Below are 27,245 nucleotides of genomic sequence, written 5' to 3'. Positions count from 1 at the left end.
GGGAAGTTGCCACCACAACGTATATAATATATTTTTTACAACACTTGATTTCAATTATTTTTCTATTCAATACATTTCACCCTCTCCCTCCATCTTGCAATCACTCTTAGAGACCCCAAGATACTCACTCCCAACCCTGAAGGAGCCATCGATTGGTTTCCGGCACAGTACCATGACATCAGAATTGGAGACTTGGTGATGAATCTAATCCTGGGTGCTTCACAACTGGCTTAGATATTCCCAGTAAAAAGCGGACGTCATGGTCTGATGAAGCCAGCAGAACCACATCATCTGCAAAAAGCAGAGACGGAATCTGGAGGCCACCTTAGGGGAACTAGAGATTCTGTCCATATAGAAGCTCTGCCACACTGTGGATTGATAAAGAGGAACATGAGCCTGAAGGAAGAGCTTTTGACTTGATCTACAGTCCAACCCTCACCTATGGTTAGAGGCTTTGTCTGAAGAAGGAGATTGAAATTACAAGGGGTTGAAATGAGTGTCCTTTCGCCTTCGACTTGGCTCACTATCCTGGCCACCTCAGTGCGGAGGCGACCCTGAGAAATCCAACGGAGAGGACAACCAGAAGACACTGGAGGAATTACATTTCCCATTTGGTCTGGGAATGCCTTATGATACCGCAGGAAGAGCTGGAGGATGTAGCTGGCGAGGAAAAATGTATGACTTACTTTGCTTGACCTGCTGGCCGCCACAACCTTGATATGCATAAGTGATGGAAAATGGAATGGATAGATGGATGGATGGATGGACTTTTTGGTAATGCTTGGACTGTGTTATTGTCCAAGCAGCAGAGAAAAAAATTGCACCTATCAGAACTGAAAAGGGCCCCTGGCAGTGACAAAACTACAGTTAAACCTAAAAGCAAATGTGTAATACGAAGGAAGAAATATGTGCAATGATCATCGCCTGGAACTAAAATCAGCAACGCTCTGGGCCAAGACGTCTGCTGTCCAACTAGTGACTCAGGCCCAGTTCCAATGGCCCCCCTTACATACTCAAAGATGTTGGTGCACACCTCCGCTAAATCCATGATGGTTCACAGCTGTCACACTGTGAAATCGATGAATTGTTTGAGGGCGCCGTCACAGACTATTTGAGCCCTTTATTGAAACTTTTCCCAAGTCTGTAACTCTGCAGACTTTCCTGAAAGGAAAAACCCACGTGCATTATAAACAAGACCAGGTCAAAACCTAGGATATTGCTTGACCGCGTATGGTCAGTGTGCGAAATTGAGGACGTAGTTGAAAACTGTTGTGGTAAACAGCTGAAAACAGCAACTTTCAATGGATGATAAGCTAAAGCCTGATCAAAAAGTCACTAGATGTAGCTGGATGATATTATTTGCTAATTAGCATATTCATGATGTCATTGCGTCGAATTTGCATTCCACCTAGTGTCAGCTGGTTTCGGCCCTTTATCTGTTTGCCTCTCTCCTACATACAGTAATTTAATACAGCCGAATTCCCAAGAAAGCAATTCTCATGGCCTTTTTCTGTTTATTTTGTCAGACAACGGAACAAGCATGAAATCGTGACTGAAACGTGGCCCATTTAAGACTAAGCGTTTACCAGCAGTCCACTTCCAAGCCATTTCCAAGCTGCTGCTCTGCATTGCTAAAATCCTGATTTTTAGAACTGCGACACGTCGTCTGACGAAATCATCATACACAGAGACAACGGTTGTGATTTAGGTTATAATTACTCGTAAAATGATCGCTCAGAGAGAAAGTTAGAGGCTCGTTCACGTCCGTGTCAGCTGCCGTGCCGTCAACCGAATGAGATGCATAAGAGGTGTGCCTGCGGAGGGTAGGGTGAAATAATAGAAACTGTTGGCGCCAGTTCATTTTGAAATAGCAGCGACCAATGGTCGGCCGCCAAATGGTGTTAACTTCATTACTCAGTCAGTCAGTGACAGACATTCACATTTATAGGGCTAGCCCCGCTGTTACGGTCCAGCCAAAAAAAGAAAAATCAGTAAAACATGGAATGAGTCAGCAGGATGTTGTTTACATTGTACCTATAATGACACATTTTGTTAACCAGCACTATGTACTGGTTTACAAGATGTAGACTTCAAATATGATTTAGTCCAACATAAGTGTTTTACTTATCCGCAGAAAGCAAACATTGAATACTCCACTTCATTACAGTACATAGCCTCACACTTTACTATGCATAGAAATGTCTCTGTCTGGGGAATGTGATCACATCCTCCTGCGCATATACACTTATGCATGGTTATGTCACAATTGGTTTAAGTCTGCGAGGGTTCAGTGTTTACAGGCTCAGGGATTACACGCTCAGTCTTCCCCATAGAAGCAAGTCACCATGGACAACCGTAGTAAAATTATAAAATTCTTGAAATGTGGGGCTAGTAGGGCTATCACTTTCTCCAAAAAAAAAAAAAAAAAAAAAAATCAGGTTGCACACTTGACCTTGCTTTGCTTGTCTTTGGTGCCTTCACTGTCTCGCGTCGGGGGCAAGCTAGCAGGTGAGTCCGCAGATTTGTTGCCGTTGTAGCGTAAGACAGCTGCTTCGTACAAAGTCCAAAGATAAAGGTGAGGCTTTGTACAAAGTACAAAGCCTCACCTTTATCAGTTACCTGGTCGGGATCGTCCGCTCAGGACGGCTTTGCTCGCTAGTGTCCTTCCCCCTTTTGTGGCAAACGACATAACATCACTAGCTTGATGAGGTCAACAGGGCATGCCATGGGTCAAGTTTTTGAGCGCCCTCCGCTGGATCACAAGGCAGATTACTTCAAACAGTTTGTTGCGCTTATAGACTCTAAATTTGGAATTTGAACAGGTCACTACAGTGGGATAGTACCTTCTTCCCCCCACATTTGAATGAATGTTCGAATTTCGAATGAAGAGAGACAGCCCTAGGAGCTAGCGAGACACACCTTATAAACTTAATACAGGCAGATGTCAAGCAACTCACTGAACCTGTTAAATCTGTGCAAAAAAAATTGTACAACACTTGAAGGACACTCAGATGTGTAATTTACTCATAATTGGACTACCTGAGAGGAAAGAGGGACTGAATTATACTTAATGCCTATGAAAGTAGGCCTCTAAAGGAGTTATTGAGCATCAGTACAGGGCCAGAGAGCCCAGGACTTGGATAAAAGAATGACCTAGGTCTCCCCTGGTTAAATACCACTCTGCCATGAATGAGAGGACGTACTGAGACTTGCCAGAGAATAGAGGCAACTCATACGTATGGGACAACGGACACTCATATTTGAAAATTCGCATTCATCAGTTTCAGTGCTTTGCCATGGCATATGTGTGAAGGAGTGTGTCAGACACACCAACACAGACTAAGTCTCATCCTCACTCACAAGCAACATTATCTGTCACAATGTAACTAAAGGGGCTCTGAAAATGGCGACGTTGGCACTAGTGAAGCATAGCTCGGTACTCCTGTGAGCATTTATTAAACACGGATATGGTTAAGGTTAGGGTTTAGCGGAGTAACTTTCGGCCATCTACTGTAGCAACAAAGCTCTAGGGACAGCAAGGTCTCTGTCTGTCTGTCTGTTGACCCAGGAATATCTCCCAGATGCACTGGCTGACGGTTTTATACCCTAATGCTGATCACCTGAATTTTCCTCCAGCGCTATTAGGAAGCTAATTTTCGGTTTTGAGTGACACATCATGACAGCTATTGGATGGTCTACCATGAAATTTGCTATAAATACTGGAGGGTCCCCGGAGGATAGACTCTAATGAGCTTGTTGCTTTTCCTCTGGCGCCATCATCAGGAGGAATGAGCAATTTTACAAGTACTTTAGTTTATGAATAAATACCCGCAAAACTAATGACATTCCCACCAGCCTCGGCTGTGTTTTGTGTTAAGTGCTAATTAGCAAATGTTAAGCTAAACTAAGATGATGAACCTGGTAAATACTACCTCTTAGACATCAACATGTTTACTGGAGCTGCCTCTGCCTTACTGGCCGCTGGCTCCAATTCCCTTACCACTGCCACACTACTGCACACACACTCACTTGCACTATTTATGCTCCCATATACCAATCATTTCTATACCCCTTTCCATACTGTATATCGCTGCCCTATAGCATATTCATATTCATATTACTATCTTTACTGTACATACTGTATCTGACCTAAAGTGTATACACGTATTCATATCCAGCCGTTTATTCTGGATATAATGTCCACTAGCATTACTCGTTCTTACACCTGCACTAGATATTTACACTTAAACCTGCAATTGCCCACTGTAGCTGCATCACAAGTTATTATATATATATTATATATATATATATATATATATATATATATATATATATATATATATATATATATATATATATATATATATATATATATATTATATATATATATATATATATATATATACGTATGGGACAACGGACACTCATATTTGAAAATTTGCATTCATCAGTTTCAGTGCTTTGCCATGGCATATGTGTGAAGGAGTGTGTCAGACACACCAACACAGACTAAGTCTCATCCTCACTCACAAGCAACATTATCTGTCACAATGTAACTAAAGGGGCTCTGAAAATGGCGACGTTGGCACTAGTGAAGCATAGCTCGGTACTCCTGTGAGCATTTATTAAACACGGATATGGTTAAGGTTAGGGTTTAGCGGAGTAACTTTCGGCCATCTACTATAGCAACAAAGCTCTAGGGACAGCAAGGTCTCTGTCTGTCTGTCTGTTGACCCAGGAATATCTCCCAGATGCACTGGCTGACGGTTTTATACCCTAATGCTGATCACCTGAATTTTCCTCCAGCGCTATTAGGAAGCTAATTTTCGGTTTTGAGTGACACATCATGACAGCTATTGGATGGTCTACCATGAAATTTGCTATAAATACTGGAGGGTCCCCGGAGGATAGACTCTAATGAGCTTGTTGCTTTTCCTCTGGCGCCATCATCAGGAGGAATGAGCAATTTTACAAGTACTTTAGTTTATGAATAAATACCCGCAAAACTAATGACATTCCCACCAGCCTCGGCTGTGTTTTGTGTTAAGTGCTAATTAGCAAATGTTAAGCTAAACTAAGATGATGAACCTGGTAAATACTACCTCTTAGACATCAACATGTTTACTGGAGCTGCCTCTGCCTTACTGGCCGCTGGCTCCAATTCCCTTACCACTGCCACACTACTGCACACACACTCACTTGCACTATTTATGCTCCCATATACCAATCATTTCTATACCCCTTTCCATACTGTATATCGCTGCCCTATAGCATATTCATATTCATATTACTATCTTTACTGTACATACTGTATCTGACCTAAAGTGTATACACGTATTCATATCCAGCCGTTTATTCTGGATATAATGTCCACTAGCATTACTCGTTCTTACACCTGCACTAGATATTTACACTTAAACCTGCAATTGCCCACTGTAGCTGCATCACAAGTTATTATATATATATTATATATATATATATATATATATATCTTAGTGTATTATATTCACTCTGTTCATACCTTTAATACTGTTATTGTACTCATATATAGCCCTCACTGTTATTTATACACAGTATCTCCATACCTACTGTATGTACAGCTGCACTTTGCTGCTTTTTGCACTTCTGGTTAGATGCTAAACTGCGTATCGTTGTCTCAGTACTTGTGCTCTGTGCAACAACAGTAAGGTTGAAATTGATCTAATCTTGAGACGTCTGATGAACATGTGAAACACCTGATCACCATCTGAGTTTAACCGACAGACGTGGATAAAATGACTGGAGTATGACCGTAACTAAAGTGCCCTGTTGGACGCGTACCCCTGTAGGCTTAGACTTGATGTGGACAGTGGTTGACCACGTTTGCGATGCAAACACTTTACGGTCTCTGTTGCTTGAAATGTTGCCGTTTAACCGAGCTACAGATTGATATCTCGGCTACTATACCCTGACAGCTTCTTCTGTCAGTATGGTGTGTCAGATACGTGCTCCGCGCCATCCCTCAAATGGAGCAGAAAGAAGGAGAGAAGAGTAACCGGCAAGAGGTACATGGCTAAGCAGAAGCGGCACACACCTGAAGTCTTTATACGGGCCAAAAGACAGAAAAAAAAAAAAAAAAAAACAAGGTTAATGCTGCAGAATTCTTATGTCGATAATAAAATGTCAGACCATAGTGAAAGATACCCTCCATAAATTCCCAGAGCCCAAGGTGATATCCTCAAATTATTGAAAATAATTAACTTACAATGATATAAAATGTGTTTTATTACCATTAACAATGACCATAAATTATGCATGGGATCGGGGGGAGGGCTGTAGCTATGGAAGAGCAAACTGGACTGATGCAAGCATATTACACCCTGTCTCCCAGCGGTGGTGGCGGTGGTGGTGGGGCAATAAAAATAAAAACAGAGAGAAGAGAAACACTTCAGCGATGACTTCAAAGGGAAATATTAAAAGCATCAACTTGAATTCTGGCTATACACCAGGTGAACATGACATTTTTCCTGAAATAATTCTGCTGAGTGCATTGCAAAAGTTTGAGAGCGAATTTGGCTTAAAAGGCTTTGTTCACCAATGGGGATAATGTTCTGAGACGATAGTTAACATTATCAGAACCCCACAGTACAATCAGTTCGCGCTGAGAGTACGTGCCTGACCACTCAACAGACTCTAATGCACAGTTAAAGTGATTGTTAAATGGTCTTCTAACTTTCTTTAAGTAGTTCAGACTGAACTCTCTTGGGATTTGAAATACTATTCCTATTCAATATTGACACTACAGCTCTCATATGGCGTTAATGTTGATTTTATTGTCGTAATGCTTTATGTAGAGGTTGACTGAGCTCTGAGCTCCGAGTCTTCAGCCTGACAGTGTGAAAGTGAGAAATGTTCAACACTGGCTCAACGTCAGCGAGTGAATCAGCGGTAGAGGCAGCGGTGCACGAGCTGGAGATTGACTGAGTTTAGCAAACGTGTAGGTGGAAGAATTTCAGCGGAAGTGGAAATTTTTCTAAAGATTATACTGAGCACTGTTTTTTCGTTTGCTTGGGACCGGGCATGATATTGTGGGTGAAACTTGCAACTTGGATGTGATTACCATAGATTTACAGATACTACGAGTAAGCTCTTCAAAAGCTGGAAACCAAAGAGAAACCATGCAAATCTGTCGTGTCAGCACAGAGCACAGTGTAGAGCTCCACTTACAGCTTGTGCTTCAAACACAATCACATCCAAGACTAAATTCATTATTTATATTCTGTTCTTCCTCTTGGGTAGCTCACACTTTGTTGTAGAAATCCACTTTGCATCTTAACAAGTTTTAAGTGCAAAACTTCATTACACTTTCTTTGACTTCCCGTTCCGTGTTGTTCCGGGTTGAGGATGAAATTGCATCTGTGGAAGGAGCGGACCGCAGCGGGGCTGGACCGCGGATGGCCTCTTACCTCACACTTAGGGGCCACCATGAAACAAGTTATAGAGGTCAGACCACATCCCAGACTCTGTGGCTTGGCTTTAATAAGATAAAAACTTGTGATTTTATTTGGTCTTACTGCGCTCAAATAAAGTAATTCCTCAGGTAACATATGGTTTAAGTAGATTGGTTTAAAGTAGATTTTTTTTTTCTCCTTAAAAAAAAAAAAAAAAAAATGGCATGGCGATTTTTCTGTCACATTGCTAAGCAAGACTGTACAGAGCTTGATAAAAGGTTTAACTTGAACTATATAATTTTCCCACTATCTGACAGTCTAACGGGTATTAAGGGTTTTTTCTTTTTGCAGGTTTTTTCTTTTTCCAGCAGTTTCCTTTTTGTGTCACTGGGGTGCTGATTTTATGTAACATAAGTATAATTGCGATTCCTATTAAGGGGTGAAAATACTTTAGATTTTGCATCCAGCGCACACGTGTGGTATGTTTCTACTGGAAAACATGTGCCTTATGCAACCTGTAGCACATTTGTTTTCATCGGCGCTGGCAACATGGCTCCGGTTAGTCCACCACTTCGGTCCTGACAGAAATATCTCAACAGCTATTGGATGGATCGCTACGGAAATGTCGTTACAGACATTCATGGTTCTCAGATGAGGATTCCTAACAACTTTAATGATCCCCCGATTTTCCTCTAGCACCATCGTGAAGTTGACATTTTGGGTTTCGGTGGCATCTCTGGACAATTACTGGATGAGTTACCGTTCACGTAGCAACCTCAAGAGGTCAAAATCTGTGAGCCACTTGCGTTAGCTGCACGCCTGTTTTTACCATATTTGAACTCTGCGATTAAAATGACTGGGAGGATGTGATGAGGGGAACTTTGCAGCCCATCTTTAAAATGCAAAGTTGTCGACCGGATTATGATTGTGATTCAAAGATACAGTACAATAAATAAGATAGTAGCTTCACTCCCAAAATTCAAAACCGTCAAATTGATTAACAGATGTTTGGGACTAATGCCAGACAGAATAAAACAGTCTGTGTTTTCAGTTATCGTCAAATGAGAAATTGATTTTTCATTTCACCTCTTCCATTAAAAATGTGAATATATCTGCTATGAAAAAATTACTTTATTCATAATGATACATAGAAAATAGTTATTAAGCAGCCCACTGCCCTGAGTGTGTCTGCCAAAAATGACTTTTATATAGAACTCATTTGCAACAGCAAATATGTCTTGAGAGAAAAGTATTGCTGCATGGGCCTTTTGTTACCAACAAAATGAGGAAATTTTTTTTTTTTAAATCAACGTATCTGCAAAGTTGTGAATTGTTCATATAGAACATATGAGCAATACCTTGACTGACAAAACTTCATCGCTTCTTCTGAACCTAACCACGTGCAGGACGCAGGGTGCAAACCCCGGTCTCTGTTGTCAAAGTCCTGTCCTCTGTACGCCCATCGTCTACCCCCGGCGCCGTACGAGAGAGTGCAGAACATGTGCGAGCGGAAACGCGGCCCAGGCAACAAATTATGTTTGCTTCAAAATGAATTTGACAAAACAAATTAATCGCATATAAATGTAATCACCGGGAGATAGGTTATTAGTTTTAGGCTGCTTGCTCTGGTGCAGCTGTGAAAGCATCTGAAAAATTATCCATCACAGTAAAGTTCAGCGAAGTTCTCTCTGACTGAAGGAATTACAAGTGGCCAAGTGTTGTGAAAAGGTTGGGCTTGGCCGGGCTGATCTAATTGCATAAGCCTTGGCCTTTCTCCAGGGGCCACCCTCCACTTTATAAATCATATGAATGTCTGTTTTATACCACAGCACTGCAGTCATTGGTCATTTCTGCTGCAGGTCTTCAATCCTCAGCCCTCCAATATTACTTTCCTCTCTACCTAATAATTCATAACTCCCATCAGTCCTGCAGGCCGATAATGTTGCACTCCTGATCGATTCGGATGACGCAACCACTGAATCATAATCAGGGATCAAGCCTCTCTGAGTTGTATACAAAGTTTAATTTGTTGTTGAGTGTGACTCACAAAAGGTAAAAAAAAACAAATAAAAAAAAACATAGTGAACAAAGCCATTTTTTGTTAGAAAAGTGGCAGTGATGGCTATTATTTCACAGCTCTGAGGTTGACACTGGTCAGGGGAAGGGATGGGATGTCTCCTTTAATCAGAGGTCCCTTCCCATGCCTTTCAGTGGGTGCCAGATCAATTTCACAGCTCCCTTGGGAGGAATTTCTTGGCTTAGTTTTCTGACGAAGAAAACAGACGCACATCCACAGATTTAAACGAGGTTTTCAGCACAGCGATTGTCAAAATCAGCGATGGCAAAAAAAACGTCTAATCAGCTCTGTAAATGTGTGTCGACTAACAAAACGTCGTTTACATAATGAAAACAAAAAATGAGTCGTGCCGTTTCCGGATGGGATAGACTCAAGGATCGCAGTTTTACAGGCTGATTTCTTTGGGTAACTGTTGTAAATCTAAAGGACTGGACCATTCACCTTCCCGTGGTCCGTCTGACCAGGTGATACTCAATGAACCCACCAAATGAAGAGATATGAGCGGGGTTGATAAAGCCTGACCTCCAAAGGTCACACTGCCCACTGAATCTCTCTCTCTCACTCTGGTTTGAGGTTTTTTTGAGTCTATACATTAACTGGAATTGCTGCCTCTCTCGCAGTATTATGCAGAGTTTCCCATCTACAGTAGTTTGAGAGTGCACTCTCTCTCTCTGGAGTACTCTTTCTAGAGCATGGTAAATTGGTTTCACCAACCTTTGATTAGACAACCCCCCCCCCTACCTCCATTATGTATGCTGTCGATGAGTGATTGTGCACATGCTGAGATAAAATACGAGTCTGGGAACTGAGGCGAAGAGGCGAATGGGACATGATAATGAAATGAAATGAGGCATGAACATTGTCTGTTGCTGTTATCACTTAAGAACATGGAGAAAGGGTAAAAGGGACCTGAGAGATCTTGGCTCTGCCTAATTCTTGGCTACCTGAACGGACCCTCGGCGACCTGCTGCTGTTGGAGAATTCATCTGTATGCCGAACACATTTTGGCGCGTTTTGATTCAGGGTCTCTGGGGATAGAAAAACCAAAAACAGGAAAATAGTTAGTCTAGCCTCAATCCTGTGTGTATCTGAATTTATCAGCATAATTAACCCTGTATAAATTTCAATATCAGATGTTGGGATTTGAATGTTATGTCGCAGGGTTAAGGGAAGTCAATTCACATTTCAGCTTTGCAATTCACTGGAAAATAAACCAGCTGGGCCTTCTGCTACCGTTAGATTTACTTCTTAGTTTATTGTAGGTGTTTTATTATGTCACAAAGAAGAACACCGGGATGCAAATTTACGGAGCAGCCGGTTTATCTATTTTTTTGAACAACGAACCGCTGCCGAGGCCAGAGACCCGAGTTCACATCCACAGTCCTGTACGTGGCTAGGTGAGGGACAACAGAACCGCTCTGGTTAAAGGTAGGGAAAGATGGTGGTTTTGGTTAAATGTTAATACACGTGTTGCGTCTGAAGTCACTGTGAACTTTTTCTGTATTAAACCAGACCACGATCTCTCCCTAACTTTAACCAAGAGCTGTGAGAGTCTAAACAAAACCATAAAAAAAGGTTGATGATGCTGATATCGTACTGCGCGATCGGATATTCGGACGGAAAACAAATATACTGTCTGCGAACATTTTATCGATAGCCCACGTATCAGTATCAACGTATTTGCGACCTGCCAAATATGGAAATTAAAAGCATATCCTCATTGTTAATAGAAAACGTCATCCCATCGCAATTACTTTTCCTACAAAACGTATTTGCTTTTGCAGTTTAGTTGTATAGAAACGTAATTTTTTGATTGTGTGCATTTGGAACTAGTTAAATATAACTTTACTGGTTATTCCTGGATAAGCGTTGTTCGTTAATCTGCAATTCTGGTAATAAACCATCTAAATTAGGTTATATTTGGCTGTTTAATTAACAGGAAGTACAAAGCTGCCATGGATTTGCTGAGCTCAGCATGCTGCTGGCTACTATCTGAACCCAGTTTTGTTTTGACCCTATAGAGATTTGCTCACATTTCTCCACATATTCACCTCCTCGCAGTCTGAATACCTCTGACCCTGTACAGTCCACACGTACCCGTGAGCTTAAATAAACGCAGTCCCGTGCCTTTGTGTTGACAGGAAGTCGGCGTAGGAGAGCTAGCTGTGTCTGTGTGTTACATGCGTTCTGACTGACACTCCTAGGTGAACACTGCTATTATTGAACCAGCGCTCATACAGTGCTGAGCTTATTACTGGCTTCTGGAAAAGTGTGAAGCCAGCCGCAGTGGAGGCACCAGCCATATTAGCAAACACTAAACTTATCGCAGTTAAATATAGCATTGTTTCGGAGCAGGAAAATTTCAGTGCACCACTGAGATCCATCTGCCTCCAGAAAAAAAAAAAAAAATGAAATTGACCTGAAAATACAGCTACTGACAGCAACCTGATTGAAACACCCAACATCAGCTTCTTTGTCTAGTTAATTTTTTAACACCTCGTCCACTTCGCTAAAACAACAATAAATCTCTGACTTAATGAGTCATGTTCAGCCCTAAATATAAAACCGTGTTCTTAAAAAAAAAAAAAATTAAAAAGTAATCTGCAAATGATGTAATAATCTTTCACCATTTTTTTTTCCCCCAGCACTGTCTTCTTTCATTACCCAACTCTGAAGCATAATCCTGCCTCACTGAAACGTGTTTAGTCTAAATGGTACGAACTGGAAATGAGCTTTCCCAAGTGCAGAAGGGCAGCTTGTCCTGCACCTCTTGACACATTGGACTTAGAGCATCATTTAAACACACACACACGCTGGGGGTTCCTACTGTAGATGACACAGTACCAACTTTAAAACAAGTTACCGGTTATATTATTTATACACACACACACACACACACACACACACACACACACACACACACACACACACACACACACACACACACACACACACACACACACACACACACACACACACACACACACACACACATACAAGAGTTGTAATACATTGCTTGCACAGCCAACCTATGGGCTTGTTGTGTTTACAGGAGGACAGTTTCATACCGACAGTGTGTGGTCAGCGTGAAAGGACCACCGAGCCCCCGCCAGCCTTGCAGCTATAATATGCAAAGAGAAGTCCATTCTGGCCCAAGTCATTGTTATGTGACAAGTCGACATTTCATACAAGTCTTTTTTTTTTCTGTAGGGTATCAATATATTTTAATATGAAAAATCACATTGCATTGTTCATCTTTTATGTTGAAATACGAAACTAAACACAGGTATCGACCCCCCCCCTTCACACTGTTACTGTGTTTTGATGGGCTGCAATAAGAGCGGCATCCTGGGGCCCCCGTGGGAAGCACCACCAATCTTGTGGGCTCCATATTTTCACTGTAATGTTGACAGCAGCGGGCAGCCACCGTAATCATTGCGGATGAATTTTTGATTCTGTTTAAAAAAGGTCTGCATTTTTTCCAGCAATATCCATCTAATGTGTTTAATTCTGCGAGTTACATTTTATTTGATTAAAATTACCTACCTACAACATGAGGGGATTCACAGGAAACAATGCAGCGCTGTGGGCTGATCCAGCGTTACTGTTTTTAATTTTACAGTATATCGGCCTTCGCTAATCCTGTATCAGAGCTGTATTAGGTTACTGCTAATGCAAATGGAGGGCGGCCTATTGCTGCCGCTTCACATTAAAAGCATTCAGCTGTTTCACACAGGAAACTTAGTGCATTTGTCACAACAGTTAGTGCTAACCATGGTCGTTCATCCAGATGCGTCTATGAAACCGGCAACCACTGTCTGCATATTTTTGGACAGTGGATCATTTTTAAATATTTCACAAAGCAATGACACATGAAGAAGCAGCCACAGTAAGAGCTGAGGACGACGGGCACTACACTTCCAATTTTTGACTTATGACTTATTAAATTGTGAGGTTTTTTTTGACTGGTCTGAAAACAGAATTCTCTTCTGTTGGGTTTCTGATGAAGAAGCTACTAACAGAGTGTGTGTCAAACCTGCCTCCTAGAAATGTTGTGCGTATACTACTGTTAAAACTGTTACCACTGTAAACAGCTCATAATTGGCAGCAGGGTTGCCAGGAGACTGTTGGGGTTTAACATGCACAGTCCCGTCTGGGGTTAGGTTTAGGCAACAAAACCACTTTAGTTCAGGTTAGGGAAAGATCATTGCTTGGTTAAATGTTAAGAAACACGTCGTGTCTCAAGTCACCGTGAACTTTTTCTGGATGAAAAACCAGACCACAGTCTTACCAAGTGCTGTGAGGGGATATTTTGACAGAAAATAAATACGTTGTCTGTGAACATATTACCGACATGTTCAACTGTTATTATCAATTTGTTCCTTGCCAAATATTCCTACAAAGCGTAGTTCCTGTTCCTAATTAGTTTGATTTGAATGTAATTTCTAGGAGACAGGGTTGTTGCTGTGGTGTTAAACCACACCTGTTGTTACCACCAATAAAAGTCAACCAACACTGAAATCTCAAGGGTTACAACTTTAACTATGAATTGAACTAAACTGTCTCCCAGTAAGCCCAGTGTCTCCACATACTGTACCAAATAAAGTGAACTTTCGGTTTCGTTTTTTGTCTCCAACTCACTTTTTCTTTGCCTCTTTCTCTTCCCCCACTTCATATTCCAACAAGTGGTGTTGTGATTACAGAAATCTAGTGTCAAGTTCAATGACCTTAAATGAAATCGCTATCCCGGATCTAATCTGTTTTGCACATGGCGTGACTCCTGGCCACGCCCGGTTTTAAACGTCAGGACTGTGTGTGTGTGTGTGTGTGTGTGTGTGTGTGTGTGTGTGTGTGTGTGTGATGTGAGCCCATTAAACTGCAGTGAAAGATGGAAAGGGTGCGTCCATCCCCATATGCCTGTCTGGAAGTTTTTCTTATTGCTTAAATAACCTATTACTTCAATAAATTGTCACTTAAATAGCTAAGATGCCGTTGTAAGACATTTAAATGAATATTCACATACATTTTCAGCCTACAATATGTTCTGAAGTCAAGGTTAGGCACCAGTGCTTTGACAGCTAAAGACTGCAAAGTAAGCTTTGATTTCTTTTTTTTTGTAAGAATAAGAAATTATTTTGATTTATGCAGATAGAGGCCCTTTAAAACTTTTGCCAGATGTATCTTTAGTTGTAACCCCCTTTTTTTTTTTTTTTTTTTTTAAACTGTATGTGTATTATAATGGAAATATTGTGGATTATATTCCTAATGCATGTCTGATGATCTGCTTGATCATATATATGATTCAAGCAGTGATATATGGTTTCACCTTCTTATTTGAATAATAGCACATTGAAAACTGCATTACTGTCCACCTAACCATAAGTATTGAAATTTAGTCCTTGAATAATTCCCCTTGATTATCAGTAGTGCAGAGATCCTGGTATGATTTATTATCGGCTAAAATGATAACTGGAGTTAACAGAGCATGAATGTGTAGCGGAAGAGGCCGCCGCTTAAATCCATTGGAAATACTGGTTTCAAAGAATAAATCAAAGACTATAGGAAAAAGCTGAGATGGTTCTGTTTATGTTTTAAATGTAGACTGTTAAAGTTATGTTTAAGGTCAGGACGCGTGTTAAATGACACTAATCCCAGCGAAGGAGGCTCAATTTAAGCAGAATTTTTCCAAAATTGCGTCATGAGGTTTTTAGTGTAACAGCTAGTCAGAGGGATAATCTGAAAACCTGAATATGCAGTTTCAAAAACTGCCGGGACTGGCTCGGTAGTATGGCTACTCGGTATGAAAAAAAAAATCCGAGGACTGACTGTAGCCCCTTGTGGGAATTCAACGGTCCTTCATTCACTTGTCCAGATTCCCAGTTCAGTTGTCAGACAGACGACGAACCCAGAAATGACTCCAAAGAACATCAGGACATGTTCTCATAAATCCACAGGACCATCAGACAGGCAGCATCAGTCAACAGTTACCTTCCACAAAGCGTGCGGGGTTGAATACAGTACGTGTTCAGCTCTGCTACTGATGTCACTTGGGGTTACGACGCGCACACCTCTTGTAACAAACGTCACATTGAATCAGATCACCGAAATCAGCGGTGGTTTTCTGGCATTAGGCACCAGGGGTAGGGAAACAAGTCGGGCCTCGGTGGTGTCACAGAGCTGAGACGATACCTTCCTGTATTTTAGATTCTCCCGTTTTCTCGTCCGTCAGAGCTTAGACATCTATCGAGGGGATTTTAATTCGGTCAACAGCCCACTGTCTCGCTAACTGATGATATAGTTACTCCTTTACAATGTTTTGGTCTGGTTGTGAATTAAGAAAAATATTATGTATTAAGAAATATACCGGAAGTAAACCAGACAGTGTGTGGGAGTTTGTTTGTTTTGTTTCCATTTCTATTCAGGTTGTGTTTTCCAACGATGGACCTTTCACATAGTCAGTTGTACAGAGACTTTCTCAGTTTAGTGCAAATGGGAGAAAAGTGTTCTTGACATTTTCCCCCGGTATGTTCAGTTACTTTAGGTCACATATGAGACATTGATTTTTTTTTTTTTTTTTTTAAAAAGGAGAAAGTAGGTTAAGTCAATGCTATTTCAAGAGTTTGGAGGGATTTTTTTCCCCCGGTAGTTATTGGCACACCAGGACACGAGATAGGTCACTTCTTTCTCTTAAACGGAATAATTATTGAGTGCGGTGAGGTGAGGGGCCAAAGATTGGTGGATCTGGACCAATTTAAAGAAGAACAGTTCCAGAGGAGGGCCTTGGATATGTTAGAGGTTGGTCACCGACTTTGTTCCTGTTGTTCCCCATTAACCCTTCCCATTATTTTGAAGTTGCCATCAATTTGAAGCGGTCCCTCCAAAAACAGAGCTTTGTCCCTTTTGCCAAAATATCCCTGCTATGGGTTGGGACAGCACTTGACTCAATAATAGATTCTGGTTTTGAAATCCGGAACGCTTTTATTAAATTTACTGTTTACTATACTCTTTTTCTGTCTAGTCAACTCTGTCTCTTAGAAATTACATTTATACAGTATGTGATGAAGCAGTTTTCCCAATTACGTCGTGGCAGCAAACATAATCACTGGCTGTATTATGATCAGAGGCAGTGTTTTTTTGAACGTGCAGAATTTTTTTCTACCCCCCTTCAGATTTCATATTCCTTTTGCCCCTTGGAAAAACGGGGAGGGTTCATTCTCTGTGAACATGAAATCAGAACAGGAAGGGCTGAAGATAAGGCAAAAGTGGGATGCAGCAATCGTGGAGGGAGGCCTCATCCTGGGGAGCGAGCGGGCTGATTACAGTGTAGGATGTTAGTCATATACAAGAGTGGCTAAGGACTGAGGTGAGCAGTGCAATTAGCACAGTGTAAGAGTAAGCCAGTACAGACTCTTCTCTAATCTCCTCTGAACATCTTTGCACGTTCAAACAGAGCTGTACTGGTTGATCTGAAAGTCTTAAGCAGAGCACTGGAGGCAGACACTGGATTATCTGAAGGAAACAAGAAAATAGGGCGCAACTGTCAATTGAACAACTTTTCTAAGTTTGGCTGCATCCATCAAAAATACTGAGCGATACAGACTCCGTTGACTAATTCTGGTTCTTGGCATAGGACAGCGTGTGGCAAACAAAGTCCCAGTGACAAATGCGGCTTGAAGCACATTATTATAACCAGTGTCCCTTTGTCATATTCACCGTAGCCGATCGCTGATCAATGCTTTTTCTAGTTGTGACTCAGACGAGGATGCTCAAGAAAGCACTTGAAGTGTTATAACTGATTTCGGAAACACCCTTGAAGTAGAAAGTAAAGCAGTTCATCTTGACACATGCTAAATTGGCTTGTCTTCATTATGTGCCACATCTACAAAGCAATGCAATTGATTAATTGTGTAATTACAGCCACTGTTATTTCCGCTGCAATGGTTTTGCTTAAAGCATGCCAAGGATGCTCTAAATGGACAACCCCAACCTGTAAGACATAATAATCTTTTAGTGCCTTCTATAAAGGCCTTTATAAAGATTTCAGCACATACTGCAGGACTTGAGTTCCACATATTGTATGCAGGTGGGCTGTCAGCTTTATTGCTCCATAAGTCACTTGAGAAATCATAAAAATGACGTAGTATAGCTGTATCTGTTATGTGTTTTCTTGCAGTTACACACCACAAGCAAGACAGAAATGTGCAGAGTTCATACATTTCTCATCACAACTACTGACACACAAACACAAATATGGCGTTTGGAGAAAAGTGTCGGCGTTGAACTCAAAATCAAGTACAATGGGCCAGTAAGACACATCTCTTCCTTTTAACGTGTGAATTGCAGGAGCTGCTTAAGCTTCACTGAGTCTAGACTAGTTTTACATTTGCTTCCCCACCAGGTTCAATCACCGGCTCAGGGGGAAAGAACTGACAGTGAGACGTGATGGATGCATTCAGCCCTGATCATCAATCAGTCATACCGCACCCCGTTTAAAGAGGAAAAGAAAGGAGAAGCAGGAAATAAGCAGCAGGATATAGAGAGACTGTGACACAAATATCGAATCATCAAAAAGGACGCCCAAAGATTCTGTCACCCACAACCGCAAAATGACAAAGGTTTTCTACAGAGAACTATTAAAGACTGCAAAATGAACACTCTTTTTCAACAGCAAATCATTAAGGTCAACACCTGCACACCCGTCGAGTAGCAGCGGTTAAAAAAAAAAAAAAAAATCTGGTAAGGATATAATTGGAATTGCTTTTTTTGCTTATTGGGTCTTGTTTTCAAACTGGTGACACAGTTCCCAAAACGCAAAAAGCATGCGCGGTCAAAATTCCTGTTCAGCAAAATTAAACATCACAGAAAAGAAAATACGTTACCAAGAGTCTCCCAATCAAAAACAGAATGATATAAAAAAAAAAAAAAAAAAAAAATCAATTTTCACCACAGTGCATCAAATCAAAACATATTGCCTACAGTCATTTAGTGATAATAGATATAACTGACTGCAATGTAATTTAGGTGTCTGATATTTCAGATCCATCACAGTGGGGTGTGAGACCACTTCCCCCACTGACTTGACAGGGAAAGTGGTCTCGGAGTCCTGGACCCCACCGTTCATGTTCAATATATGGAAGATATTTCATGGATAATTATACATCAGGATTTAGCAACACTTTACTTAAAGTGCCCTAATTAGCATTTATAGGCACTATATAAACCTTTAATAAACGGTTTACCTCATACTATAATGTACAGGTAAGAAGATAGAAATTTAAATAATAATAAATATAATTTAATAAATTAAAATGTTCCTTGCTTAAAAAAAAAACAAAAAACAAAAAATGGATGGATCAATAAAACACAGGACTCTGATATGGAAGACTGCTGTTCATTTCTCGTTTGATACTGATAATCATTGTTGTTTCTTTTATCCATGACGGTTCCGCAACCTCGAGGGTGTGTTTGTTATCGAAGCCATGATGGCGAAGGTCCTCTAACCTTAAGGAGGCACCTGTTGTAACCCACACCACCATCTTTCCCTAAACCAAACCAAGTTGGTTCTGTGCCTGAACCTAACCGGACTGTGACTGTTCCATAAGCTCCACCGCATGTTTACTATTGTAACCTTGGGGACAAAAGGTCCGCCTGCTGACGTAGAGGCGCGATATCGGCAGCTGCTGCTGTGGGTCGTAAATCCCTTGTTTCATGGAGTATGCCGGTATGGCGGGTAAACCGTTGAGATTCTTGGAAAGGTTGGGAAGGACCTACACCGCTGCTCTACAATATGACGGAACCTCACGGTGCCAGAGTGTGGCGGCTGTTGCCTCCACACGTCTAGCTCTTCATGAACTTAAATGCGACTATTTGCTAATGATTATTAAGCATCTAGATCCTTTCCCCAATCTCCAGTTTTAAATGTCATATGCACATGGTTTTGTGCGGTAGATTTGGGACAGTTTGAGGTCAAACTTGAGCTTTTGTGTTTAACAGTGGGGTCAAAATAACCTTAGTTTGGGTAAATAACGGCAACACTTGGTCGAATCGGCCAATTGGTAGCGGGTAAAGTTAACCCAGTTTTACTAGGTGCTACACTGACCCAAATTTCTAGTTATTTCTGGTGTGTAGAAAAGTGCTATGGAAGTGCAACTCTATTACTATTTACTTCATACTGATTGTGGAATTAAAAGTCTTCCATCTCTCCATATCTTTACTGAGATTTTTATTCATTAGGAAATATATTATGAGCAGAAGACTCTTTCTCCAACGTTTTGTTGTTGTTGTTGTTGTTGTTGTTGTGTTCAGCCATTAAAAGGCATCACAAAACCTCTGGAAGATTGATGTGAAATACCTTTTCCTGCATTTGGATGAACTCCAGTGAGAGTTCATCTGCTCTCCAAAGTTGGCTTGGTTTTAAAAGGTCAGCAGCTCCTCTGCGTCTTTTGTTGTCTGGTTCCACTATCAGAAGTGAGGCCCATTTCTTTACATAATGGACAGCTGTAGGACACTCACAGCACTGCCACTTGAACTTGGACTCTGATAAACCAGATGATGGATTGTGGTGTCAGTCGGGCATGGATGGGCAGACGGTATGCACCTCTGCACTCTTCTACAGTGAAGCCCGGCACTGACATCAGCGGGTACAAGCCACACCGCGCTCCATCCTTCTCTACAGTCGTGCCACAGTGCCTCAGGTCACCAATTTTACACTCCGGGTATGCACGTACTATTCGAGTGACGCTATCCTGCTTCTAATCTGTCTGCAGATCAAAAGTCTGACCATAGTGTATCCTCAACATGTTATTTTCTCAAACTGTAAACTCAAAATACAGATCAGATACTTAATGGAAAAAGCATTCGTTTAAGATGTGTGTTTTTAGAAATGAATGCGTGTATTTGGAATCAAATTAATTCCCTCTTTTTCCCCCCTGCAACAGTCCAACGGTCCTTAAATAAATGTACCAAATGCTTTGGACAAATCAGAGCTGTTATCTTCTCCACTGAAATGTAAGGCAGCAGGTGGAGTGTTCTAGCTGCAGGTACAGTACTGTTCGTGCTTCTCAACAGATTCTAGCTCTGCTAAGTGCATCTTTTTTATTTGAACTTGAGAGCAGAAAAAAATAAAAAAGTTATTTTGCTCCATCTTTTGTCATTTTTTTTGTGGCTTGAGGTCCCATAATTTTCCCATTCAACCCCACAGTAACATTATTGTACACAACAGCAGCAAAAGAGAAAGATGTTGTTCTTCTACGTCTCAACATAAACTACCTGGTGGTGGAAGCCATGCCGGGTTTACGTGAAAATATTAGAGATTTTCACTGTATGTTTATGATTCAGTTGACAAATGCTTACCTGTTAGATACTGCATCACCATAATTGAATAAGATTCATTTATTATAAGAGTTCATCAGTGTTCATATGTCTCTTTAATTAGTAGGTAGGCAAGACACTACAAAAGATAATCCTTATCTATTTAGGTTCTAACTCATGGAGGAAAATGAAAATCAATCATGAAACACGGCTTGATTTTCTCTTCACGCCGCGCCCTCACATACGGCACTCAGTGACCCTAAACTTAATGTGACAGGGTTTTCATTATTAGTGAATAAATTTGATATAATCCAAAAAAAAATTATGTCGAGAATCTTTTTTGTTTTTTTTATTGTTTACTGGCTGGATTCAATTTGGGCTCTCATAGCTAATCAATTAAAATAGGCTGTTTTTAGACGCCTTCAGTGACCAATTTAACCTTCCCAATTAAAACTCAGACGTACATTTTCCGATCTACCACCTCTATGGCTAAGGTCCGGATTTAGACAACTAAGACCACCATCTTAAGAGTACGAAAAGGTCACTGTTTCTGTTTAAAGGAAAGTCTCGTCTCTTCACAAACAGCTTAGAATAACCAAAACAATGGCTAAAACCCTGCAATCTTTAAAAGTAAAAGTACGACTATAATTTTGGCTGTTTTAATCTGCCACATCGTCACTTACAGACAAAAATCCCATTTCCTCTTTCCGCCTTACTTCCGTGTTTATTTTGGAAATGACAATTTGAAGGAAAACGCTTAAAGATGGAAGTGGCTGGCTGCTAAACATTAAGATATGTCAAATAAAACAGCAAAGAGAATTTCTTTTCAAAGGATTTGCTAAATGAAGCAGCAGGAAAAAAACCTGCCAATTGTCGAAACTAGGGCAGAATTTACTGAGCCTCAGAACTTAAGCTCTGATAAAAGGTTTCCAAATGACTTGGTTTGTTTTGCTGTTTTTCTGTCTGCGAAAATTAACTTCTGATGATAGTGTCATCCAATTACCCAAGACGTTTAAAAAGCAGGGCATCCCAGCATATTTTTTAATGAACTTACTCATAATAAAGACCAGTGGCTGTTTGGGTGCAACCTCTGAGCTGAATAATGTGATGCTGGCTCAACGGCGTCCACGGAAAGCAACTGCTTCTGTAATTAATTTCCCACAGCTTCAGAAAGAGATGTGAAATTAGCCCTCTGGAGCAGCGGATCAGCATGCTTCTTTAGCTCTTCAACCCTCTGTGGGGCTATACCAGCGTGTATGTCTCTGCCAAGGAACTGGTCATGGCTTTGAGTGGGGTTGGCCCCTTGGGGGCAGATAATCGTCCCCTTTTGTATCATGCCAAACGCAGCTGGAGCTGGTCATTGGATAATATTTGGTCTCCTCTTCTTCTTCTTTTATTTTCTAGCTTGTTTTTAGCTCGTCACCCAGTGGCAAAGACAGATGGTAAAAAAGAAAAAAAAAGAAAAAAGAAACTGGCAGCTTTTTGCCTCTGTAGAGACATTGTGTAAATGCTGAAGTAACAACTCACGTTAAGTTGACGCAAGCATGTGTCAGGGCGCAAACAACAATTCAAGTCCAATACCAACGTTTAGTTTTTAGTGGAGTGCCACACGCCGTCATGGGGACAGTACCTCCTGAAATACCACCAAACTCTAAAAGTAAAGGCGCAGAGGTTGGGGCGGTGGCCGACTTTAACCCTATCTCCTAGTTTATAAACTAGCTATTTCGCAACAGCCCATATGTTTTGAAGGAATTGTAAACCAGACCAGATTGTTTTTTCTATTATCACAATGAGGACATGTTAAGTAACGTATTTGGCAAGTCTCAAAAACTTCTCAGTAAAATGGTCACTGATGCTCCCCACCCCCACCAACATCCAGTCTGGCAGTACAATATCCACTTGTGGTGGCCACAGCGTTAATAAACTTTATGGTTCCGTTTAGGCACTGTCAATGCCCTGGGTCAAGGTTCGGGAATGACTGTCGTCCGGTTTTAATGCAGAAAATGCTCACAGCGACAGACACAACGTGTTTATTAGCATTTAACCAAAACCAGGGCTGAAAAAATGATCCTTCGAGAACTATCAATATACATAATAAAATCCACTGCAATATGGCCAGCAGTTGACCCATGTACGGGCCTGCTGCTTGCAGAACAATGATGGGATTAAATTTGTTTAGAAACAAAGCAACTTTTGTGCAACAGCAGAAAGACAGTAAGGACCAAAACAACTGTGCACCTTGTTTTTGTGGAGCTCTCGAGTCTTTTAGCCACTGGCAAGACGAGGGAGCGATACTTTTTAAGAGAATGAAGGGAGGGAGGACATGCTGTGCCAGGTCAAGATGACGAGGACAGTGAACCTGTACAGCCTCAGAGCTTTGGGCTGAAAAGGTCAGGTCATGATTGTGAGGGAACTCATTGAAACGCACAGGGAGAGACACCACTGGGAGGGACTGTGAGGATGTGCTATAAATGACAGAGCAGCAAAGCATTCTCGCCATAATAAGGGCGCTAATAAACATCACCTAATGATGTAACTATGATGTAAAGTCGTGCATTTCACCTTCGTGAGCTCGCACGTCAGTTGGCTGTCCCGCTAGCTGGGACGAAGAAATTTATCATGTACAATTTAACAGCTGCGGTCAAACAAAAAACAACAGCATATACAGTTAAGGACACAAGCATTTGGGCAGGGACACAATTTTCGTAAGTTTGCCTCCGTACACCACCACAATGGCTTTGAAATGAAGCCATCACGATGTGACTGAAGTGTTGACTTTCAGCTTTAATTCAAGGGGTTTAACAAAAATATCACATTAACTCTTTAGAAATTACAGCCATATTTATATTTCACATACAGCTGTCTTCCTGAAGAAGAATCTTTTTTAGTGAAAGCCAAGTCTGACAGATCAAATGATTTCTAGATCAGTTCAATAAAGAGAGACCAACTGGAAATCTATTTAAAGTAATCATTGATGTGACAAGTAAAAGGTTTGGGCAATTAGACTCTATTTATACATATCGTCTTTGTAAACATAGGCCCATCCAGATAAAAAGGACAAGATTCCCCAGAGTCTATTCACTGCTGGTGGTGGCAGAGTAAAGCCAGAAGGTGGAAAATTGCACCTCTTTGCTGGATCCGAATCTGAGGATCATGGTGGTGATGGGAGAGGAAGGGGTGGTGCAATAATGGGTCTGAAAGATCTCTAACAGTGGGGGAAAATGCATGACAGTGAAAAAGACGCTGGGGAGGAAGACTGGAGAGGGAAGAGAAAAGTACTAGCCCTAGAGAAGCAAGTGAGAAGAAAAAAAAAAAATCTGGTCATCCATTTTCCAAGTCTGATCTAAATTGCAAAAAAAAAAAAAAAAAAAAAAAAAATTAGATTAAGGAACTTTAGAAAAGAACTTTAGAAAGATTATCCTGTTCAACCCCCCCCCCCCCTGTTCCTGAGTCATAAACACAGGAGAGAGAACAGTTTAGATCAGACTTACAAAAGGGACGCCAGAGTTTTTTTTTCTTTTTTTTTTCTTCAGGGCTTCCGTAACATGCTCATCAAAGTTTCATTTCGGTACCTCCTTTAGAGGCTTTAAAAAATGTATGGCTCATCTCTAAACTTTCTACTTGTCTCTTTCCAGAGAACCTATTTTGTCATTAATCACATTTGCTATGAAAAAATATGTGCATGCAAATGTGTATGTATGTTTGCACTCTTTTCACGTATCAGATCAATTTTAAAAAAATGATATAAATAAAAAAAGTTTGGCTTTTTACGGCTTTATATGTGGTTTCCACTGCAAGAATTACCAATGGTGGATTTTAGGTCAGTGTATGTCTATTAAAAGCATTATTGTTGTGTTACTGTGTATAATAAAGTAATAAATATGGAATGATGTACATAAGTACAGAAGTTAATGTGTAACAAGACTTTTAAAAAAAAGCTTTAAAAATAGATGTCTAAGTAGTACCTAAATGTCAGACGTAACGAGACACACTCCGGACACTCTCCTGTAAAAATCGATTAACGAGGTCATCCATAATTTAAAAGCTTTCACCTTGCCACAGCAGCTTTGCTACTTGTTAAAATACCTCTGCTCTTTTTGTGTGTGATAAGCAGCCTATCTAATCTCACTTTTAGTGGAGGAAAAAAAGCCTAGTGCACCGCAGCGTTTGTCCTGTAGCGGGTTGTCATCCTAAGGCCCTGGAGGCCAGTCCTACCGTATTCCTTGGATAATTTTGTAAAATCGACGACGAGGATTAGTGTAAAGTGTTAAAAGCTTCAGCGACTGGTGATTTTGCTCATGATAAACCGACGCTTTGTTTGGTAACCTCCTTTACTTTTTCCCCCGACAAAAAAAATGGGAGTTGCGACTGTTCTGCACAACATGGCTGATCTAACAAATGTGGGTGAGAAAAGCTTATGGAAAAAGTCTACAGCTCATCCGAAGAAAACAAAACAGAAAAAAAAGCAGATAAATCCCCACATATCACTACAATCAGATATTCTCTAAAGTGTGGTAGACAAAGTGATTTTCTGGGACAGGATGCATGTGGTGCACAATGTTCCCCCATTTCACAGTGTTGTGATGTTACTGATGTCACTGCTGCGGGATGGCGCATGGCCTTTATTTTTCTGTGTTTACCAAAAACCCTCTTCTAAAGAACATGGCAACGGGCAAGCTCACGCTTGATCAGCAGCGCAGGATGGAGCGGGGACGGAAATGTTTGCTGAAGTGGCAAGATTTCCCCACATAGACGCCGTAAGTGTGTGCTGCGTTGTCGCGTACTGCACATGAGTAATACTGTGATAATGGAGATGGTGTAGATGACAACGATGTAAAAGATTCCGCCTGACAATGTGCAATCTCTGTGAGGGATGCACTCTGTTTATATTTCTTCTAAACTGTAGATCATAAAACCTTCTTCTAGTGCAACACACGTTGCCTTTTGCATCGCTTTTCTGTAGTTTGAGCTGTTTGTTAGTTTTCTAGGAGACATATCTTATGCCAGAGTGAGCCTAAAGCTAGAATCGTGCCGCTACAGAGACACAGAATGCACGCTGAGAAGTGTGTTATGGGTAACAGTAGGCGGCACGGGCTTGAAGAGGATCTGACACGCACACCTCCCAAATGTCAACTTTGAGTTGTGCGGACCCGGAGCAAGTTCATTTGTTGATGCAGCTCCCGACGGGAGGCGGGTTTGAAACAGAGACGAAAGTGAATATGTAAAACATACTAAATACAAGTACGAAAGAAACAGCTGAGCAAAATTATCCAAACAAACCCGGTACAGGTTTGGCTACGTGCAGCCCGGAGGAGCGTAATTTCCCCTTAAGCTTGACAAAGGCTAATATCTCATCATAATTAGCACGAACATTTGTCTTACTTCTTTACACCTTGGTTTTCACACAGTTTCAACTTTGGGAATAAGCTTGGGGTAGGCGACATCCTGGAGAACGCGTTTCTGTTGTCGAATGGTAATAAAGGCTACAATATGCAGGTTCTGGAAATCGAGTTGGCGCTAGCACGAGCGCTTCCTTGCGCTCCGCCCCGGCCCTCCACCCACATCCTCGCTGTGTTCGCTGTCTCGGCGCATGCGGGACTGGGGAGCCTGCTAGCCCGCGAGTCAGCCGCAGCGACGTCTTTCGGCAGCTAACGCTAACGCCTCACGCATGGATCGACAGCCGTGAGCTCCCAACCCCTGACCTTTGGCCTTCTCTGATTGGTTAGAAGGGCGAGTCTGGCTCAGACACTTTAGAGGGGGGAATCTCTCTGCGCTGCCTCCGGGCTGTTCCATGGGTCTGGGTCACAGAAGCCTTTGACAGCACCTCGCCACATTAAGACACTGGAGCATAATCAACCTCAAAAATATAAGAAAAATAATACACACCGTAGCTTAAAGAGGTAATATATTGAGTAATATAGCATTTAGTTGTGATAATTACTACCAATAACTACTGATTATCCCTCTAATATTCATTTGTAACAAATGACAACTTCAGTATATAATGCAATGTATACACAACATGGCCAAAAGTATGCGAGCACTCCGACATTACACCCAGACAGTAGAGTATGTGATTATTAAACATGTGATTCCACAACCAAAGGGAATTAATCTGCTGCTCTAACAGCCTCCACTCTTTTGGGAAGGCTTTTAACAAGATTTTGGAACCTGGCTGAAAAGATTCGCTCCCATTCAACCACAAGAGCATTAGTGAGGTTGGGCACTGGTGTTGGGCGATAAGACCTGTTTTTCAATGGGCTTTAGATTAGGGCTCTTTGAGGCCATGTCAGTTCCTCCACACCAGACTCCGAATACCATTTATGACCTTGCGTTTCGCCCAATGTCATGTTCAAACAGGGAGGGGACCTTCCCCAAGCTGTTGCCACAAAGTCAGGCGGCACACTGCCGTCTAAAATATCAGAGTG

General features: G+C 41.3%; 1 long non-coding RNA gene across 1 annotated transcript in view; it reads right to left on the bottom strand.

The window, feature by feature from the left end:
* Positions 1-9,559: 9,559 nt before the first annotated feature.
* Positions 9,560-27,245, bottom strand: part of LOC120801845 — a 68,902-nt gene continuing 51,216 nt past the window's right edge. The window contains exons 2-3 of the long non-coding RNA XR_005709143.1: positions 10,452-10,535; positions 9,560-9,696 (exon numbers count right to left, since the gene is read on the bottom strand). This is a non-coding gene — a long non-coding RNA (uncharacterized LOC120801845). The remainder of the gene's footprint in view (positions 9,697-10,451; positions 10,536-27,245) is intronic.

Source organism: Xiphias gladius, chromosome 16, assembly GCF_016859285.1.
Source record: "Xiphias gladius isolate SHS-SW01 ecotype Sanya breed wild chromosome 16, ASM1685928v1, whole genome shotgun sequence".
In the NCBI taxonomy this organism is placed as follows: Eukaryota; Metazoa; Chordata; class Actinopteri; order Istiophoriformes; family Xiphiidae; genus Xiphias; species Xiphias gladius.
This window is presented reverse-complemented; position numbering and strand designations above follow the sequence as displayed.